At 30.8% G+C, this 16,054-nt stretch overlaps 1 protein-coding gene across 9 annotated transcripts in view; it reads right to left on the reverse strand.

The window, feature by feature from the left end:
• Positions 1-16,054, reverse strand: part of LOC134711750 (muscleblind-like protein 2a) — a 129,165-nt gene that overhangs the window by 99,850 nt on the left and 13,261 nt on the right. For 8 of the 9 annotated variants that reach the window (XR_010106230.1, XM_063572589.1, XM_063572587.1 and 5 more), the window contains one exon: positions 5,054-5,135. The gene's annotated coding sequence lies outside the window, so the exon portion shown is untranslated. Of the gene's footprint in view, positions 1-1,726; positions 1,750-5,053; positions 5,136-16,054 lie in introns of those variants that run through there. The other variant, XM_063572599.1, reaches the window with a different exon arrangement.

Below are 16,054 nucleotides of genomic sequence, written 5' to 3' on the forward strand. Positions count from 1 at the left end.
TTCTGGAATATACTTTGTTTTGAAACTTGATACCGTGGAGTCATTTTTATTTGTTGGATATCAATTTTCGTGGATTTTGTGGGTATAGGTGAACCACGAAATTTAATTCTTAACGATTGACATTCTTTTTAAAGGCTTGTATGAAGACTTCAACCAAACCACGAAATTAAATGTCCACAAATATATGCAAGTTTTCCTTCATCCACGAAAATTGGTACCTACGAAAAAAAAAAAATCCACAGTTATAAAAGTTGCAGTTTTAGCTGTAAGAGGAGTTACTTTGGGACTTTGCAATGTTTATATTTACGGAAGTGTAACTTCTTTACCGTATGGGTATTTCTCATTGTTGAAGGCTGTATACGTGTGACCTGTAATTGTTCACAGCTTTGTTTTCTGTTAATAATTGATAGTTGTCTCATTAGCAATCATGACTGCCACTAGAAAATAGGGCTATACGTGATGACTCTTAGTATTATTACTGTTTGGATCTTTGTTGTGTAATTGTTGAAGAAAATTAGGATCCATCACAAGCCCTTTTTACTGCTTAATTAACAAAGCCTGACAAATAAAGAACAGAAGATCGCCAACCTTTTCAGTTTCCACAAGTCTACCAATGTCAAGAAAATAATTTATCGTAATGTAAAAAAAACCTTCAAAAGAAATAATAGTGCTGACGTAATCTTTGCTTATATACGTCTTAAATCAAACTACATGTACAAATACTTGAGTCTAAATTTATAACAACAGGAAATGTTTAAAGTTAAACATGAAGTCATTCTTAGTAACTCTTAAACTAATGTAAAAAAATCTATAGACAGTTATACACAATTATAAAGTTAATCAGATTCAACGAAGATATTATAAGGAATACGGAAGAGGGAAAAAAGATAGGATAAATAATAATGTCAGATGAACTTAAAACTCATCAGAACAAATCTATATCTATAATATTGTTAATATAACCTCCTATGTATAGTTACTAAGAAAAAGCCATTCCAAAACAGAACTTGAACACTGGGACAAGGACCTTGACCATGACCTTTCACAATACAAATCTTAATCATATTATTATGTTAAAGTCAGGGAAATATATATTATATTTACAGATTGTAAACACAGCTATCACTTTTTGAAAAGGAAATACACACCTCAACTTTCATTGCAGGCAAAAATAAATGAACCATAGGATTATTATACCTCATCAAAATCACAGCAAAGCAATTTCATAGAAAAACAAGTCAGTTCTAGAGGAATTAACATTAGAGGACAGTTTCAATAACATTTATTTAACAACTTTTAATGTTTTCTTTAGAAAATTCCTTTCATTACAAAAGCAATTCAGTTAAATACATGTAAAACATATATAAGAGTAAAATCTTATCAAAGTCAGATACATGGCTAGTTAACTGTCCCTTGACATGAAATGACCTACAAGTTCCAACAAAAAAGAACAGACATTTTGAAAAGGTTAAACTTGCTTATAATTAACAAAAGATTAAATCTTTTAAGATTTGATTAGAATCAAAAGTGAGAATGGAAAGGGGGATGTGTCAAAGTGACAGCAACCCGAACAAAGAACAGAAAGTAGGCAAAAGCCACAAATCTGTCTTCAGCTGGCCCCATAAAAAATGTATACTAGTTCAGCAAAAAGGAACATCACGCAAAACATACAATTTTTGAAAAACAATATAAAAAGTTTTTTTAAAACATGAAATATATGTCTTACCAACTTGGGAGATGAAACCATGAGTAGCATAAAATCAACACCAAAGAATAAAGTTTCTGTCTTTTAAATTAAAAGTCATTATCATATGATTTTAGAAAAAAAAATCTCATCAGAGTTTAAATAAACCAGTGTTTATTTATAATGATAACACTCCTTTCAACCTTATATGGTATTTTAAAGAAAATGAATCATTAACATAAAAAATTAACAATTTTTCACTGTTCTAAAGGTTAATCTATGTGTAAAAGTTATTTGATTAAAATGACTTAGAATAATAGAGTTATATTTTAACTTGAAATCAGATCTGTTTGTGAAATGAACATTAACATTGCTTTACAGTAGACCTTTTATTACCTACGGCATTAATTAAAAGTGCAACAGGCAACAATTCATATTAAAAACAGAGTTTTAAGGATGTTTACTCCTCTATCTTAATATAATTAGCTCCTTTAAAGTCTGCAATAAATTAAATGTATATAAATAACAGAACTTAAAAAAAAATAAAAAGCTGAAAAAATGAAAGGTCTTTGTCCTTGTTTTCAAGACATAATCGATCATACATTTAACATCTGCATGTTTCTTTCAAAAGCTATGACGATTTTGTTTATAAGATTTTTTAACTATACGTTATTAAATTTTAATAGGAAAAGATCATGTAAGTGGGCAAAATTTTGATTGCAACTACATCAGGGGCGGATCCAGTCATTTTAAAAAAGGGGGATTTCCTAACCCAGGACAAAGGAGGGGAGGTTCCAATTACGTGTCCCCATTCAAATGAATTGATCTTCCAAAAAAAGGGGGGTTTCAACCCCCGAGGCCCCCTTTGAATCCGCGCCCGACTACATGGATAAAACAAGAGGACTCTGAATATCTGACAAAAAGTAGAAAAGCAGAGAAGCGAACATCCTTAATTGCTTCTAGAAAGTAAATTGTGAAAGCACCAATTAAAAATGATTAACCTTCCCCTTTCCGTTTGTTGTTCTCAACTTATTGCACTCACTCTTTTATTGATATTATCCTTAAATATCAAATTAAACAAAAGGGAAATTCAACAAAAAGTGAAACCTTGTCCTTTAAACTCTACATATCTCTCAAAATCATAGAAAACTGTTACTATTTTAAAACTCATTGCAGCTTTCTGTTCAAGGCTTTTCTTCTACTACTTTACACATATGTCAAATTTTTATTTATCAATGAAACAAAGAAAGTATAAAGCAAGCTAAAACGATTCTTTTGTTAAAATTCTTGCATCTATAACTTATTTATCTTTATAAATATTTTGACAGAATTTTCAAAATTCTTGAATTGTTGTATCTAGAGCTATTAGCTTGTTCAAGGTTTTTGTAGTCATATAAAGAGAAGACATCTGATTTTTTATTGGTACCACTAGCTACAGGCACAGACCAGACTGAATGACAACCAGGTTTGCCCTTGATCACAATATTTATACTAATCACATATAAAGACAGACAAACTCATTCTTTTTTTATGTCAGTTAATGTTATAACTTTGTTTGAGACAGTCTGAGAAAGAAAGGTTAACAAACTTTAGTTTAGGCCTTATAAAAGATCTTCTTATATTAAATTTTAGTTACACAATATTTTTGGTGATTTATAATATAAAGTCCCAGAACAACGAATTTATTAATTAAATGTAAGTCCATTTTGACACATCATCCATCCTTTAAAGAAAATTTTAAGCATTCTATAAAACCTTTTACTCCAACTCTTTGATATAAACCATAATAGATGAATTGTTAGTGTTAAAGCTTCTTATAGTACTATTGGTCATATCAAGGCAGTTAGTTGAGGAAGTCAAAGTGTGGAGAAAACCAACAACATTTAGCAGGAATAAAAATAACATGTTCAACATATCAACATGGGCAATTAGAAATTGTCAATGAAAATATTTAAACTTGTGAAATTGGAGGCTGTGGGAAAAATTGATCTTTCGTTTTAAATGTATAATTAATAATTTCTACAAATCAACTCTTTTCAAAACATGATGCATTTCATGCTTTTATCTGACAGATTATGTCACAACAAATTTGTAACTGCATGAAAGGATTTCTTTCTCATAATTTGACTGATAAGAAATTCTTTCACTTTTATACATTAGCACCAATACTAGTCTCCACGAGTATCTCTTTTAAAAAATAAACCATTTTTCAAAATCAGACATAAAAATAATGATCACTTCTGAAGTTGCATATCATTCAACTGAATAGAATTCCCCTATATTCTAGTTCTAGAATTCCACAGAAAGGTAGGAAATTGCTTATGTTAAAACACATTTTACTAAAGCTTTGGATTTTAACCCTTTCAACAACGTGTACCAGTTTACAGGGATTCACGCTTCAGACAGCTGACGATGATTTCCAATTAACCGTGATTGGAATACCTCTTTTATGTTTCCCCCAAAAAAAAAAATTGCAAACAGAAGCTATTTTTCTTTGTTGAAAGCGTAAACATGGCGCTTTCCTTTGTAGAAAACAGTGTCAAAATCAGGTGAAATTTACAGATTTTACTCCAATTTGAATTGAGGGAGAAAAAAATTTAAAAAGAAATTAGAAGAATATAAGCCAGACTAGTATATTCTTTGGCATATAATGCCATTTTATGTACAAAACACTTGGAATGGACATCATTTAAGGAAAAGGTATTTGTTCAGCCTTGTGACTATTTTTAAAATTATGCCGTTTGGGTTAGAAAATGACCATTTTGGGTCAAAAAGGTGAATTTATGGAATTACTTGCCCCAAAATTTTATATTTACAACGAAAGGAACTATTTTTAAAAATTAATCTTGGATATATATGGAAGAAATCTATAGTTGTTCTTAATTATTCCAAACCTTGCTACTGTGTTCAAAAAGGGAGATAACTCTGTAAAAGTCCAGACTGAAAAAAATATTTTCTTTGTTCTTTAATCTTCTAGTTTCATCTGTCTTTTAAATATTCTTCAATCTTGTGCAATGTATTTAAATAGAATGAAAAGCATATAATCTTATTCAAATATAAAACATGCATTTAATATCTGCAGTACAATATGTGCATCAAACGATCAATTAAATACTTGTCACATATTATATCATATGATTATTTGTTTTCATGGCAGGAAATGCTCACATTTCACCTGACTTCTCAAGTTATTATTTTGATTTTGTTTTCTACAAATTAAAAATATTTCAGTTTTGCTTTTTCAGACATGATCAGATGGATCAACAGATTATGCATAATCAGCGTCTGAGTTTATAAGTGATCAACTTAAAATAAGTTCTATTTTGAATATCATACTGACATACCTCAATTTCTTAAATACAAATTTACCTTTAATTGTAACTTCTATGTATATCTTTCACTCTAAAGGTATTCAATTGTTAAACAGTACAGCATCCAGCTACTTCAGACCCTGTATAAGGAAAAAGGAAATCCGTCAGTAAAATTATCACTTCCTTGCACAACAAGGCAGGAATTTATTTACAAATTTCAAGAGTTATTTCCTTTTGCATAAAATTAATCGACCAGCTGATCAAAGTCGATGTTACAGGGTGACATGTACAGATCAAATGCAAATGATAAGAAAAAGTTGAGGAAAATAAGTTTAAATTTTAAATTCTGTCATCGATCGCCAAGACGCTATTTTTTAACATAAAATTCAACAAATTTGGTCTAGACAATCAAATTTAGTCTGATTATATAAATCAAAGTGTTAATGTGCGTTAGTGGTCCACTGACGTTGCCAGGTAACTACGAAAAATATCAGAGATGGGGTTCTTTTAACCCCTACTCATTTTCACAAAACATCAATTTTTGATTGATATTGTGTTTGTTTTGGGTTTTTTTCAATTGCGGAAATGACCATTTGGACAAACGGTAAATATCCCAACTTAACTTCATGCATTGGAATGGATGTTCTCACTTAGGCCTTCTTTTTTTAAATCAAACGCTTTGTACTTCTTCTTTACAGTACATAAGTAAGACAATAAAATAATACAAGACTCCTTACTTGGGACAGGCGCATCAATGCGGCGGGGTTAAACATGTTTGTGAGAGCTCAACCCTCCCCCTATACCTCTAGCCAAAGTAGAAAAGAAAACGCATAACAACTTTAAGGAATAATAAGCCAATTTCATACACATAAAAAAGAAGATGTGGTATGATTGCCAATGAGACAACTGTCCACAAGAGACCAAAATGACACAGACATTAACAATTATGGGACACTGTACGGCCTTCAACAATGAGCAAAGCCCATACTGCATAGTCAGTTATAAAAGGCCCTGATAAGACAATGTAAAACAATTCAAACGTGAAAACTAACGCCCTTATTTATATAAAAAAATAAACAAAAAACAAGTATGTAACACATAAACAAACGACAACCACTGAATTACAGGCTCCTGACTTGGGACAGGCACATACATAAATAATGTGGCAGGGTTACACATGGCCATTTATTGGGATGGAGTATAAGATAATTCCATTCATGGCCATTTTGAGTAGGAATATAAGCAAATTTCATATATGGCCATTTTCTAGTAAGAATATATAAGCTAATTTCATTCATGGCCATTTTTGGGTAAGAATATAAGACAATTTCATAAATGGCCATTTCTGAGGAAGGAACATAAGAGTAAGACATATTAGTTCATGGCCATTTTGGGGTAGGAATAATAGACAACTTCATACATGGCCATTTTTGGATAGGAAAATATAGAAGCATTCTGAAATTGCACATGTGTCAGAAATCATTCAAACATGCAGCTAGTTATCAAATTTCAGCAAGTGCTCAGATTAATACTTTTTAAGAAAAGTGTGACCAAAATTTTAAGTTACCAGTATAACCTTGCATGCTTTCAGAGCAGGGTTAAAATACATAATTTATGAAGTATTAATCTAATCTAAAATTTGTTTTAATGAATTCAAGGCCAATTGACATAGATATCTGTCAGACAGACATGATATACTCCCAGGTTTGAAAAAATCAAGGACATATTAAAAGCAAAATCTTTTTTTTTTTCATGTTCTATCACATGGAAATGATTTGATGTTATATATTCTGTATTAACTATGTGTTTTCTTAATCCATCATTTAGAATTTCTTCACTCAGGTTGGTAATATATCTTGTACATTTGTATTAAATTGAAATTTTCTTTAAGTCAGTCAACTTTCTATAGAATGATTGAGCAAGTCAATTATATGATACCTTTTAATAACAGGAAATAAACCAGATTACTTTTTATAAATTATTCTGGAACAAATAAAAATATTATTACTTCTGTACTTATCCCAGCGAAACAAGTCATGGATGGGTGATAATGATATCTCTCAATGGTATTAGGCAAAATTCAATACACAAAACCTTGACCCTCAATGATCAAACAAGATAACCTTTTATGGTATATCTAATTACCAATCTTGCCTCAAAGTAATAAAAGTACATATGAATGTTTCTTCATTTATATGTAATTTATAAATGAAAAATAAATACTATTACAAAATTAAAGAACCTTAGTGAGCAGGCTCACATTACCCATGTCCCCACATTGTCATTGGAGAAATTAAATAAGCGCAAGAAAAAAAAAATTGTATAAAAAAAATATTAAATAATAATTTCTTGTCAATATGCACATCTACAGAGTATGACCTTATTATTTACAAAATTTCATGAAATTCTGTTGCGTGCTTTCAGAGGAGTTGAGATGACAAACTGTTGCAGAAGTACATTGAAGCAAATAAGTTCAAAGGGGCGTAACTCCTAGAAAAAAATGAATCATGATTTCCTGTCAATATGCATATCTATGTAGTAATGTCCTTATTATCTAACCAGATGCTCTGCAGGGCGTAGCTTTATACGACCGCAGAGGTTGAACCCTGAACGGTTGGGGCAAGTATGGACACAACATTCAAGCTGGATTCAGCTCTAAATTTGGATTGTGATTAAATAGTTGACACAGCATAGGTTTCTGACACAGAATGAATGTGTTCAAATGAACTTAAAATTTTTGTTTTCTCTTAGAGCAATTCACTATGCTGTTGAATATTAATCCTCTCAAAAAAATGTTTGAAGAAATTTTCTTTTTATTTATGAAATTTCAAATGAGAAAAATTGAACCCAACTTTTTCAATCACATCCCTCTTTCCCTTATTCCAAAACTAATCTCAATTAAAATTTCTAATGGAGTTTGCAACAATAACTACTCATTTAAATACATCATAAAATATTAAGATGTAAAAAAAACTGCTTGTTATCACTGAATGGTAAAGATTATTTTAATTCATCAGTTGGTAGTAAAAAGTGAATATACATTGTATATTGTATATAACAAAGATTCAAGTTGATTCTGGACAAAGAAAGATAACTCCAATAAAAAAAAATCTTGCTATTGCACAATATTGTGCAATTAGATATTTCTTGCTTACTATTCTGGACAAAGAAAGATAACTCTAATTAAAAAAAAAATTTGCTATTTCACAATATTGTGCAATTAGATATTTCTTGCCATTGCGCAATACTGTGCAATTGAAAAGACTTGCTATTGCACAATACTTAATATAATAATTTTAGATCCTGATTTCGGACCAACTTGAAAACTGGGCCCATAATCAAAAATCTAAGTACATGTTTGGATTCAGCATATCAAAGAACCCCAAGATTTCAATTTTTGTTAAAATCAAACTAAGTTTAATTTTGGACCCTTTGGACTTTAATGTAGACCAATTTGAAAACAGGACCAAAAATGAAGAATCTACATACACAGTTAGATTTGGCATATCAAAGAACCCCATTTATTCAATTTTTGATGAAATCAAATAAAGTTTAATTTTGGACCCAGATTTGGACCAACTTGAAAACTGGGCCAATAATCAAGATTCTAAGTACATTTTTAGATTCAGCATATCAAAGAACCCAACCGATTCCTTTTTGTCAAAATAAAACTAAGTTTAATTTTGGACCCTTTGGACCTTAATGTAGACCAATTGGAAAACGGGACCAAAAGTTAAGAATCTACATACACAGTTAGATAGGCATATCAAAGAACCCCAATTATTAAATTTTGATGAAATCAAACAAAGTTTAATTTTGGACCCTTTGGGCCCCTTATTCCTAAACTGTTGCGACCAAAACTCCAAAAATCAATACCAACCTTCCTTTTACAGTCATACACCTTGTGTATAAATTTCATAGATTTCTATTTACTTATACTAACGTTATGGTGCGAAAACCAAGAAAAATGCTTATTTAGGTTCCTTTTTGGCCCCCAATTCCTAAACTGTGGGGACCTAAACTCCCAAAATCAATACCTGAACCTTCCTTTTGTGGTCATAAACATTGTGTTTAAATTTCATTGATTTCTATTTTCTTAAACTAAAGTTATTGTGGGAAAACCAAGAATAATGCTTATTTGGGCCCTTTTTTGGCCCCTAATTCCTAAACTGTTGAAACCAAAACTCCCAAAATCAATCCCAACCTTTCTTTTGTGGTCATAAACCTTGTGTCAAAATTTCATAGATTTCTATTACCTTAAACTAAAGTAAAAGTGCGAAAACCAAGAAAATGCTTATTTGGCCCCTAATTCCTAAAATGTTGGGACCAAAACTCCCAAAATTAATACCAACCTTCCTTTCGTGGTCATAAACCTTGTGTTAAAATTTCATAGATTTCTATTAACCTAAACTAAAGTTATAGTGCGAAAACCAAGAAAATGCTTATTTGGGCCCTTTATGGCCCCTAATTCCTAAAATGTTGGGACCAAAACTTCCAAAATCAATACCAACCTTCCTTGTGTGGTCATAAACCTTGTGTTAAAATTTCATAGATTTCTATTCACTTTTACTAAAGTAAGAGTGCGAAAACTAAAAGTATTCGGACAACGACGACGACGACGCCAACGTGATAGCAATATACGACGAAATTTTTTTCAAATTTTGCGGTCGTATAAAAAGGATTCATGAAATTCTGTTGTGTAGTTTCAGAAAAGTTGCAATGACAAACTGTTGCAGTAGTACATTGAAGCAAATAAGTTCAAAGGGGCATAACTCCTAGAAAAAAAATTGAATCGTAATTTCCTGTCGATATGCACATCTGCATAGTATGTCCTTATTATCTAAAAAGGATTCATGAAATTCTGTTGTGTGGTTTTAGAAGAGTTGCGATGACAAACTGTTGCAGTAGTACATTGAAGCAAATAAGTTCAAAGGGGTGTAACTCCTAGAAAAAAATTAAATCGTAATTTCTTGTCGATATGCACAACTACATAATATGTCATTTTCATCTAAAAAGGTTTCGTGAAATTATGTTGTGTGGTTTAAGAGGAGTAATGCAATGACAAGAAACAGGACTGATGGACAGACGGACTTCGTTGTGTGGGGTATAATGACATGTGGATTATAGTCTTTTAACTCTCCAGTAAAATAAAAAGAAATAAAAAAAAAAAATCGCTTAACATGCATCAACTGGAATTTAAAAAAAGACCTTGCACCAATAATGATATCAAATAAAGTAATATTTCAGAAAAAAAATATTATTCTGAATAGCAAAAAGGAGAAAAAAAAATGGTTTGTCACCTGACAGTAAGGCCTTTTTTTTTTTAATTAGTTGGTTTACGGATCCGCCGACCCGATTTTGTTTAAAAGTGAAATAAAATTAAAATTTTGATTTCGTGTTGTTTTTTATTCCGCCGACCCAATTTTTCGAGTGCTGTGAATAAAAAAATCCGAGGCGTTCCAAAACGTTTTGTCTGTGTCAATAAAGCATTTGTAGTGAGCGGCGTATTTTGAAAAGCTTCGAAATGACGCAGACGAATTCAAAAACCCAACGAGGGAGGACCATGGAGTCTGACGGCTTCATCTACTTTCAGTTGAATATTAACTTTGATGGTCAACGTACTGAGAGCACTTTTATCAAATGCAAACCTAAGCAAACAATCGGCGATGCCATATTCGACAATATGGCTGATGAAAATGTTGCCATTGTCAAGGTACAAACAGTTTCGCCACCAAACAAAACTAGGGCAGACACCCCTACCAGTACACCCGTAGAAGTGCTTGCGTCCTTTGGGGCAAAAATTATATTTGTTGATGTAAATGAAGGAGCACCTCCAGAAAAAAGTGCAAAGCTGAACATGGATGATAAAGTTAATGCTTTTTCAATCCTACTCAAAGCACAGAAAAAATACGACGCATTGCCAACTCATTTAAATTCTGGCTCAGTGTGTCAGTTTAGCATTTCATTTCTCATTATCATATTCTCATCCTAATTATGCATCTGATTAGCCACTAGACATTAAACAACAATTGAACATCCATCCATCAAATGCAAAGCATATCAAGATAAGAGCTAAACTATTTCTCCTCCTCAACCCCTGTAATGTCATGAATGAACAGCATTTTTTTTTTTTTTTTCCTCCGACTCAAATTTTTCAGAACAGTTATACGTGAACAAAAAAAAAATCTAAGATTGCTATTTTATTTTTATTTTTTTTACCTCCTCCGACCCTAACCTTTGACACTAGTTGTCCATAAACCAACTAATTAACAAAAAAAGGCCTAAGTATGCTAAAAACTACATAAATTTTTAACAAGGATTGGGCTGTTTAATTGAAAACAAACAAGTTTTTCTGTAATTTGAAATGCCGCTTTTATGCTCTTTTTTTTTATGAAGCTTACACATTATATGCATATCTCCCAATCCATCAAGACTACTCCTGACTGGAAAAAAATGAAAATTGGCAATATCAAACTTGAACACCATTTTGTCAAAATAAAGGGATATTAAAAATTGATCAGTTCATTAAGTATAGCTTGAAAAAGACATATGGTGCAAATTTAAAAAAAAACGGACTATAACTCTTGCATGGCAAAAATGAAAATCTTCAATGTACAATTTGAACACGTTCTTTAATCATGCAGAAACAGCTTAAATTAGACGAGCATATTTTGAAACAATTCATTAGCAATTTCACAAACACTCCCGTACAAGGACTGCCATTGTTCAATCTAACAAGAACCATAACTCCTGGACAGCAAAAGTGAAATACATTAATATTGAAATTGATCTAAAAAAAAATATCACCAGTTACAACATATTAAAATTCTAAAAGTAAACAGGTAGTGCATAAGGAACCAACATAAAGTGCCATTTTCCAAAATAACAAAGACTACTTTTAAAGTATGATGTAATATTTAAAAAATGTTGAATTCTCAGAAGTGAAAGTGAAAGTAGGTGATTTTTGTGTGTGACTTCATTATCATTGTTCATGTCTAATACCCTGTGGATTTATTGATTTAAAACTAAGCCTTTCACAAGCTGTAATGGAGTTCTTTTATTGTCTAATTTTATGAATAACTTCCAGTCATGCAACTGGAGATCAACTGCATCATTACGGTTTTTGTTTTTTACTTCATTTTTATAAATCATCTCACAGAGCATTACATGGGTTTGTAGCAGTGTTGCAGTGGGGAAGGGAAGTTTAATATGTTTTTATTGGTGTCAGAGAATTGTTAGTAAACTATTTCCCAAACAAATTAAACTTGGAGATCATTTCAAGGTTTTGTGGCATACTTCTCTAATGTTTCTTTCATACAACAAAGACAAGAAATATCAAATGTTATTGACTCTAGACAAACTTACTGTTCAAGTCAGGCCACAAGCAACTAATCTCTGTATCCCATCCATATAATTGAATGACATATATAATAATCAAAATTTTGCAAAAATATATGGTGCTATTTTCAAATATTCCCGGTTCAAGCTACAGGTTGAGAAAAAATTTGAGATTTTATTAAGATTACACATAAACCATTATGTACAGAATAATAACTTATGATGTGTATAGAAAATAAAGTAAATTTAATTAATAAAACAGTTTTTTTTAAATAAAATATGAAAAGATAGCTCTATAAAGTTAAAATGTGCTTTCAGAAAATGAATAGAACAAAACAGAAAATGGAAAGAACAAAATTGGGTTACAGACATCACTATCTTGCTACAAAAAATGTTAAAAAAACCTGTAGATTATTAATAAAATTAGATTGCCTGATTTATCTCCCCTCTTATTGGCTAATTTAGAAAAAAAATAATGAAAAGAACAAGAAAATAAATATAAACTATCATATCAATAAGATAAAACACACTTTTATATTCTTGAAGATGAAAAACTTTTAAAATTAATTGCATTACTCTCTATAAAAATTTGCGGAATTTTATAAAGATCATACCCGTAGCCAGAGGGGTTTGGGGGGGGTTTCAGACGAACCCCCCTTGAAAACAAATAAGCACTATTAAAGGCAATGTTCTGTTCGAATTGTGACTGTTAAAGTCGAGTTTGTGAGTACAACGAACCCCCCTTGGAAATTCCTGGCTACGGGCCTGAAGATCTAGACATTTTACAATCCATTTGGCCCAAGAACACAGTTATTTTGTAGTGCATTTCTTTTAGACAATAAATTCAAATTTAAAAAAAATCTCACATACTCCATCTCAAAAAGATATTTTTACAGTGTATAGTGTACTACTAGTGGGACAAATAATATCAAAATTATAGAAAATTCTACCAGCTCTAACTGAAAATATTGACAATTCTGTGTTAAAGGGGTCTTAAATTCAGTTTGACAGCTTCAGAAGTAATGAAATTTGACCTTTTTGCACTGGACCAAATCACTACTTAACATAAAGATTCAGCACCCAAATTTTTTTAACATGTATTTTCATCCAACTACTTAATATTTCATGCATTTAACGTCAAGAAATAAATCGGAAAAGTGTATCAAATCAAAAATGTAAGTTATACACTGTTCCCACTAGGGACTACATTAGTAGACAATGAAAACCAAAGGACAATCACTGTGTCCTTGGACCATACTACCGGGGTATAACATTTTCATAATTAATGTACAGTAGTAACATGTATGATCAGGATATACACAGTAGTGACTGTATAAATGCTCTATTGTCCACAGAGCAAGATACTTTCACAAATGTATGATATATATGCCAATAAAATATGTTGACAAAACAATGAATTCTCCTCATTAATCCGACCCAAGAGTATAAAAATTCAAAAGATATAATCATTAATTTATTCAACATGTTGCTGCATTTAATAATCTGATCCAAGTCAGCTGCAGCAGATTCATATTAACCATCATGGATATACCACTCTTAATTCTACTACACAATATATGACAAGTTTCGCATGGCAGTTTCTATCTAAATAATCTAAATATGTTCCATGTTATAGCATTTAAATGAATTCTGTAAGTTTAAGATATGAAAAAACAGCATATTCAAATCTAACAATTTTATTATTGCTTTCTTATTTATATTTTCTGGCTATGACTCACTCTTGAGCTGTTACTTGCAATTTCACTTAGCCAGGAAGTGAAACCAGAATGTTTTCTTTACAAATCTTTCTTTTTTTTTTCTTTTTTTCTTTTTTTTAAATCACGTTTACATTGACATCTCTAAACATAAGATATAATACTGAATATTAATGAGATCAACTTTTGCATCAAATTTATTTTATTGATCATTCCAAATTCAGAACATGTTTATAAAAGAAGGTTTTCTATTAAAATAAATAAATGTTTTGTAAACAAGTTCTTCAGACAATAAAACAGATACCAAACAAAATGATTTATATCAAATATTAGATCATCTTGTATAAAATAGTCCTTCACACTTACTTGAATAGGAAATTTTAAATTACTGTTCAAATAAATCTTTTAAAATCATTTGTTAGATAACTATCTTTTTCATATAAAGATAATTATATGCATCTCACCATTTAAACTTGTCCATTAATTTTTTTTTTTTTTTATATAAAACATTAACTAATAAAGGCTATCTGGTGTATTTTATTCTATATATCATCTGTAATAGATGTATATTCTAGTTGCAACAAAATTTAACAAAAAAAATATCTATAGATCAATATAGGGACATCGTCTGAAGTTTAATGAAGTAAAAAACTTTATTCACATAGCTTTTATCAAGTCATGTCCTTTCTCTCTCTTTCTCCCTATAACCCCCACCCCCTTTTCCAAAAAATATTTGAATTTGCTGAAGATGAAAAAAGATGCATGGTAACTTCATATTTCAATTAACCAACAGATTGATACAGATAAATGTCTATCAAGTTTTCAGTATCTGGCATTTAAAATAAAAATAACATATCTAATGGAACATGTCTACTGAGTTTCAAGTTGATTGGACTTCAACTTTATCAAAAACTACCTTGACCAAAAACTTTAACCTGAAGTGGGACAGACAGACTAACAGATGAAAGGATGGTCAAATGGACAAATGGACAGATGAATGGACAAACAGATGGACATATGAATGCACAGACAAGAAAACATAATTCCCCTCTTCTATTGTAGGTGGGGCATAAAAATGTGGTTCAACTATCTCTAGAAAACTATACCAAGATTTTAAATTCCCCTGGTGTAACGTTGGAATCATGCAATATTGTCAACCAACAATAACCTTAAACTTTAGACCAAGGCTGGAACCCTGAGGTGAAAACTGTTAATATTATACATGTAACAAATTGTTTCTTGGAACCACTAGTAGACCACCTGCATACATACATGTACCATCAATCTAATGTGATATTGCCAATTAATCAAGTTATTTCTGACATCATGAAGACAAACCATAATTACAGGTGCAGAACACAGCACAAGTACATGTATTTAACTTCAATAGTTTTTTTTTCAATTGTTTTAAACATTGTAATAATTTTAGTTAAACTGTTTAAAGCGAACTGTTTTGGGACCTGAAAACCTCTGCAATATATATATATAACTTGACTGAAAATTAAAAAAACAAACAAATAAAAATATTTTTTTTATACAGATTATAATCATTTATATGCGCAGTTCACAAAAATTGATTGAGACTTTATCTCTGGGGTCTGTCTCAGTTTTTACTGATTTAAATGTATGTGTACCACAGAAGTGCAGATGACATGTTGTTAATTTCTTTTGATCACTGATACAGATCCTATTTATTCCTATCATTTATCTATTTGTTACATTTTTTTATTGATATCAATATGCCTCAATTCAATAATTTTATAAATTACAAGCAACATGAGGAATATATAACTAATATTTTTACATTTTGTCTGCCACAACCTATAATAAATACAAAAACTTCGGGAAGATTTATATAAATTATTATTGCCTGGAGAACACATTGTCAATGCAGACATAATATGTTATCTAATCAGGCACAGAAGCGGGTGAGAACCAAGAATGATAACTGTGTCATGAGCACACGGTCAATGCACGACAGTATAATCTGGACATGAATATTACAC

Source organism: Mytilus trossulus, chromosome 3 (assembly GCF_036588685.1).
Source record: "Mytilus trossulus isolate FHL-02 chromosome 3, PNRI_Mtr1.1.1.hap1, whole genome shotgun sequence".
NCBI classification, from domain to species: domain Eukaryota; kingdom Metazoa; phylum Mollusca; class Bivalvia; order Mytilida; family Mytilidae; genus Mytilus; species Mytilus trossulus.